We start from the raw sequence: 7,109 nt of genomic DNA, 5'->3' as shown, positions 1-7,109 counted from the left end.
AGACCCTGAAGGAAGAACAATGTCTTAGCAGTCTTCTACTCTGTTGACCTTTCCAGGAAGTCTTACAAGGAAAAAAATTTGGAACGTTACTTTATTTCCAAGTTATTTTTACCCGTCAGATTTTACGTAATCTTTGACAAATGACGGACAACTTGTGACTATAGTTTATGTCATGTTGGAAAAAGCAAACTCATCACATTAACATTATTTGTATTTGCACTTTTGACAAAATAATATACTCGACACCAGCTGAAAAAAAAATAACCTGTGTAGGTCAACAATTGCAATAGAAAAAATCCCTCCCATGGGCTCCTGCTTTATACAGCTGTCATTTATACACGAATAGTATTATAAATATATTTTCTAGCGTTGTTGGTTTCTATGTTAAGAAAATAAACGAGTTACTTAGTACTTCAAGCCAACTATAATTTACTTTACGCACTAAACTTCTTCCAATACAACTTGTACCAAGGAACTCTACGGCGAGGAGGGAGGGGGGCAATTTTAATTACAGGTTGATGCCTGTTACTTCAGGAAAATACTATATGTGTGTGTGTGTGTGTTTGTGTGTGTGTGTGTGTGTGTGTGTGTGTGTGTGTGTGTGTGTGTGTGTGTGTGTGTGTGCTTACCCGGCACAGGAGATGCCGTGATCATGGAGGCTGCTTCCCAGGGTGAGGCCCGTCGTATCACTCCGACGGTGCTGATCCCTGCAATTAACCCAAATGTGGTTATCTCGAGTACGATTTTTTTAGTGTGTGTGTGTGTGTGTGTGTGTGCACGCAAGTGTTTGTGAATGTGTATGTATGTATGTATGTATTTATGTGCGTGTATAAATGCCCTCGCGACACTGTCAAACTCTTCCGCCTACTCGCGTCTCGTGCAACTCGTCGTACTCGTCGTCGCTGCCTCGAGGGCTGGCAGGTGCTCGTCACCACCGCTCGTCACTGCTGCTCGTCACCACCGCTCGTCACCCCCGCTCGCCTCGCCACCAGTTTTCGACGAGTCCCAAAAGCCTTCGTATCCTCACCATCAAAAAGAAGTTTCCTAATTTCACAAAAGCTTCTTATCCTCCTGGAAGAATTTTTACTTTACTCACCTGACGCTTATAACGTAATCTCTCAATCTTCTTTTTTCCCCTCCTTCCTTTTATTTCTTGCATCTCTCTTCCATTTTTTCCTCCTTCCCTCCTTCCTTCCTTGCCTTTCGTTCATCCACCTTCCTTTTATTCCCGACCTGGTAGATTTAACATGATATCGGTCACTTAACTATCTGGCGTTGTACTCTCCCTACGCTAATCAGGTAGGCAACATTCTCTACGAGCTGTGTGAAAGATGTGCGACATGTCCTTCCCTTCCAAGCTGCGCCCAACTCGGAGGCCTTCCTCCTGCCATCACTTCCTCCACTTTTATAAGCCACTATTCATGGGCTTCATCGACCCCCTTCCCGGCGTGCAAGTAGACTGAAAAATTGATTCCCTATTCATCTCATCAGACTTACGCTTTGCCAGTTTTACGTTTCATTCACGCAATTTTCTTCTCAGTTGGGAATCAAATTCATTAGATTCTTATTTCCAGGTGGAATATTTCGCTTTACTTTCTTTGTAAAAATTTTACTGCGTTATTGCTGGAAGGTTAATGTAACTTGCTTCTATTATTTTTTATTGTGATTATTCTTAACTGTTTTAATGGATATTATGGCTCTCCGTTTAAAAGACTTACCAAACCATCGTACGTAAGAAGTTGAGAAGTATTCACTTTAGTTCATTTGAAGATAGAAAACATTTTTTTTTTACTTACTAAACTCAAACCTGCTAATAAAATTCAAGAATTCTAGAACACTTCTATCTACTGTACTGTCCTGAGTATGCTTCAAGTACATTTTTTTCACGTCTAACTCAACTCGCTTCATCGGGCATTCAGGAAACCACTCCAGGAAGACTCTTTCTCCTTCACGCTGCTAATATGTATCGGCTCCTCGTCCTCAAAGAATTTCCAATTTGCTTCACCCGCTTCCTTAGGCACGCCAGGCACGTTTTTCACAAGCACGTCCAGCGTCCATTTACCACCTCACGTCCACGCCCTTCATCCGTCACCATCTCGAGCAGGCCTCGTCCAACCTACCTCAGGAAAACTGCTCGGCTGGCGTCCTGCACCGCTGACCGCCTCCACCTCACACCTCAGCACCATGCATTCCTCGGCCCTGTGTGTGTGTGTGTGTGTGTGTGTGTGTGTGTGTGTGTGTGTGTGTGTGTGTGTGTGTGTGTGTATTTCATTCATCCATTTGTCGCCACCACTCGCCTCCTAAACTCGCCATTCATACGTTTTCCCCCTTGCTCGTACATTTCCATTATATTCACGAGCACTTACATTGCGTGTCAAAACTGTAAAAAAATCAGAACACATTATTTTTACCTTATCCCCGCCACGTACCTGTTCATGTTTATTTGATCAGGGCGTCGCGGCACCTCGACTAACCACTTTAAAAAGCACACGCCCGTGCACACAACCAGTCGGGTGGGTAAAAACGTTGATGCAGAGATGGAGCAGCATGCGCCAAACAATACAGACGGTTTCTGCGGGAACGGTTTTCCTAGGTATCAAAGAGTAACGAGGTTTGCACCCATTTTACTGTGGATTTAAAAATGAGGAAAGAGACAAGGCAAGGGATAGAGGGAGAGTGAGCGCAGTGCCGAGGAAGGAACGGAGGGTGGGAAGGAGGGAAGGGTGTTGTGCCGCTCTTGTTAAGCTTGGAGGGGAAATTGAAATTGAAGGGGCTAGAAGGATGAGGGACTGGAAAGAAAGAAATATTAAAGGAAGAGGCTGGCGGAATGGAAGGGGAGCGTTGTACTTATTCTCCTCTGCGTGATTTTGCTTATCTTAAACTCCGCAGCGCCGAATGAAAATAAATGGAAAGTTCTGCATAAAGAAATTGTGTTTGCATTTCAATATTCATTAACTGACTGGTCTATGTTATTTTTATTAGGAAATTAAATGTTATTTCGCTAATATAATATCAACTTATCAAAGATATTTGGTAATTAAATTAGGATTATTAAACAGTGTTTCCAAGCAGGAGCATTATACAAATACATGATAGAGCTGAACGGCGCCGGTGCAGAGACCCAAACAAAGTGAGACAAAGTGCGTATTTATAGCAACGCTATCAACGCACGGGCAATAGTTCCCGGAGGGCTGAGGTTTGCGCATGATGAAGTGTCAACCTCCATCGTAAAACATAAATATATCCGTCAATAAATAAAGCGAGTATTGCAGCAGTGGTTCACGCCGGGGTCCGCCAGGTGGTGGGGTCCGTCCCGCCTTTTACGAGCTAGCTTCTGGCAGGGTCCGTATTGGCTCCGCGTGAGTGTCATCACCCAATTAAGCTTAATCAGTTAATTAATAAAAGAGTGACCCTCTGCAATTATCATCAAGATATTATAATTGGCCCGTGGCAGTGTTGATACTTCGCTGCGGCGGGCACGAGGGAGGCGAGGCGAGGCGAGGCGAGGCGAGGCGAGGATGGAAAGAAACGGCGTCGTGGAGACTGCCACCTGCTGTGTGTGTGTGTAAGTAAGTAAGTAAGTAAGTAATGTTTATTGCCATAATATACACACATTGATATATACATATAAATATAATTATAATTCTGGCAACGAATCTAGCCTGTCAAGCCGACAGACTGTATATTTATTTCATTGCACTATTAATATCTTTCTAAAGGTTGCAGATAGCTCCCAACCATAAAGCTAAATACAAATATACAATAAATAACAACATTAACTATAATACCAGATGAAGGTATAATAGTTATATCTAAAATGTTAACTATAATAACAACTACAACAGGATCAACAATAATAATAACAATAATAATAATAATAATAATAATAACAATAATAATAATAATAATAATAATAACAATAATAAAAATAATATGGACAATAGTACTATGCAATTCACTGATTAGATTTAATAATGTAAATTTGTGTTCATGTTTCAGGAATAAATTATAATTTTAACCGTGATTGTTTTGGATTGCAAATAAGTGTGTTTTTACTGACTTTTTAAATAGAGAGAAATTATTACTATTAAGGAGATTTTTTATTTCTACTGGCAAAGAATTCCAAACTTGAGGTCCTGAGCATAAAATACTATTTCTGAAAAGAACTGTCCTGAACTGTGGAGAGATAAGGTTTATATTGTTCCTGCGCGTATTATGCAATGTATTAATAACTTGAAAAGGATGAGTTCCATGCATCAGTGCGAGGTTTTTATAAATAAATAATAGTAGAAAATAACAATGAATGTTTTTAAAATTAAGAAATCTATGTGTGGAAAATACGTTATGTGTGGAATCAAACTTGTTCATATAAAACATACACCTAAATATCTTATTTTGAGAAACCTGAAGATTTTTAAGAAAGGAAGGCCACGTACACGCCCACACAGATACACAATAAATGAGATGCGGGTAACAAAGTGTATAATAAATACTGATAAGTGCTTCTTGTGTAAGGCTATTTCTTATTCGATACAGTATGCCACATATCCTAGATAGTTTATTTGCAACAGAATTAATTTGGTATTTCCAATTGATATTTTGATCTATGAAAACGCCCAAAAACTTAGTATAAGAAACTCGTTCAAGTACTTTTCCTTCAAGTGTTATAGGTGGCATGTTAGTAGTGACTGATCGGTTTTGAAAGATAATGTATTTTGTTTTAGTGATATTTAACCTTAACTTATTATGTTTAAGCCACATATTAATTGAATTGAGCTCATTATTAATGTTTATATGCAAACTATTTATATTTTTATCATCTAATAGTAAATTAGTGTCGTCAGCATAAATGGTATACTTAAATTTATTACTAGCATTGACAATATCATTAATATAGATGAGAAAAAGTATAGGTCCTAGGATAGATCCTTGCGGTACACCCATTTTGATAGGCTTGAAAGAAGAATATTTAGAATTACAGTAAACAGCTTGAATTTTTGAATAATTCTAAAGGAACTCCCCGAATCCCAAAATTACTAAGTTTACTTAATATAATTTTATGACATAGCGAATCAAAAGCCTTAGAAAGATCTAAAAAAATTCCAACTAAATAATGTTTCTTTTCCAGATATTTATACACATTATTGGTAAACTGAAATATGGCCGACTCAGTAGAGCGCCCTGGTCTAAAACCATGCTGACAATTCGAAAATAAATTATTTTTCTCAATGAAATTTACAAGACGAGTGCATATCACTTTTTCAAAGACTTTACTGAACACAGGAAGAACTGATATAGGTCTGTAGTTATTGACATCATCTCTATTATCTGACTTAAATAATGGAATAATTTTAGCTTTCTTAAGTTCGTCCGGAAAAACTCCTTTCTTTAATGTGAGGTTAACTATGTGTGTTAATGGCAAGGAAATTATGCTGGCAGTTTGTCTTACGACCAAGGGAGAAATTTCATCAAAACCAGATGATGTACCTTTTAATGTCTTAAGAAAGTTTTCAATTTCTGTCTGTGTAGCTGGTGTGTGGGTGTGGGGGTGTGGGGGGGGGGTGCGTGCGTGTGTGCGTGCGAGAGAGAGAGAGAGAATCCGAAATCTTTATAACCACACATGTATCTTGCCTGCTTGATTTATAAAGTAACTAACATGTGAATACTCGTCCAAGCTACTGTAGAGGAGGAATTTTCTTGTAAGACCAGGAGAAAATAAAACCGCAAAGAAAAAAAAAAGTCTGGGAGCGGAGCCTCTGTCTACAGCACGGATTTTACGTTAAACTTTAGGCTTCGGGAGTTTGAAAAGTCGTGACGCGAGGAGTCGAAAAGATCTTGTTGTGCGTGATGGCGAGTGTGATGACTTGAACGAGAAGGCTCTGGCGAGTTCCGGGGAGGGGAGGAGCAGGTGCACGTCTTCGGGTAGACTTGAATTAGTGATGGGACAGGAAGCAGGCCGCGTGACAGACTTTTTGGTTGATGTGTTTCAGTAGTTTCTCAGGTTCTGCTACTGATATATCTTTGTTTGGAATATTGGAATCTTTGCAGTTCTTAATGATAATGGTAGCCTATTGTACTGTAACTTATAAGGCCTAAAAGATGATTCAGTATTTTTCAAGCTTACCTCGGTGTCACTCATGAACACTTAAAGTTGATATTATAAGACACTCTCGCTTCTTACGTCAGCTATTTCTAAAGGTCAAAGAGGGGGTCAGTCGGATTCTAATGAGTGTTTCTTCAGGTTCACGGTACAGAGGAGGGGTCACACTACCACCAGGGTCATTAAGCTTCTCCTGGAAATGCCCACAACTCCTACGAAAGGGTTGTCAAATACGTGTTCTTGGGCGGCGAAATGTCTTATAATACGACCCTAAGCCAACGAAGAAATACTGAAGGTGAAAAAAATATTGAATATGAATACCACAAAAATTTATGGCATAGTCTTTCTTCTCATATTACCGTCATTTCTTGGATCCCCCTCAGGTGCTGTACGTGTCGCCGCCCCAGCCATCATTCACCCGTGCCCCACCTGGCCTCCCCGCGTCATGCCTTGGGCCGAGAGGTGTAGGTGCAGCGCTCTCACCCACCAGGTAATTGTCAGTTCACTCCCCCACCTGGCTGTGACGCGGCTCTGCGCACGGCCTCACTCAACCCCGTTAAAGAGGAAACTCTGATAGACGCTTCCACTGCCTCCTTCCTCCATCCTGCGCTCTCTCCTCTGTTCACTTTACTGCCTCACTTTCTACTACTCCTCTCTCCTCCTCCCTTTTACCTCCTCATCACTCTTTTTCATTTGCATCTCCCTCCTCCTCCTCTTTCCTTCCCTCTCATTTTTTTCTTACCTACGATATTTTCATTTCCTTTCCCCCTTTATTCTCATTACCTTTTTTTTCATTTCTCTTTTTCCCTACGTCCATTTTTTTTCTTTTCTGATTTTCTTGCCCATTACCAAATTTTGCTGTTATTTCTTCTTATCCTCTTTTCTCTCTCTCTCTCTCTCTCTCTCTCTCTCTCTCTCTCTCTCTCTCTCTCTCTCTCTCTCTCTCTCTCTCAACAGGTATGATTATTTGTCTTTTCATTCAGATTTTCCGAGCTTTCTTAAATTTCCG

At 40.2% G+C, this 7,109-nt stretch overlaps 1 non-coding gene across 1 annotated transcript; it reads left to right on the top strand.

The window, feature by feature from the left end:
• The first annotated feature begins 621 nt into the window (after positions 1 to 621).
• LOC126984311 (U1 spliceosomal RNA) lies at positions 622 to 782 on the top strand. The gene has a single exon (XR_007736570.1). It is a non-coding gene; the product is annotated as a U1 spliceosomal RNA (small nuclear RNA).
• Positions 783 to 7,109: the final 6,327 nt, after the last annotated feature.

This window comes from Eriocheir sinensis, chromosome 56, assembly GCF_024679095.1.
Source record: "Eriocheir sinensis breed Jianghai 21 chromosome 56, ASM2467909v1, whole genome shotgun sequence".
Lineage (NCBI taxonomy): Eukaryota > Metazoa > Arthropoda > Malacostraca > Decapoda > Varunidae > Eriocheir > Eriocheir sinensis.
This window is presented reverse-complemented; position numbering and strand designations above follow the sequence as displayed.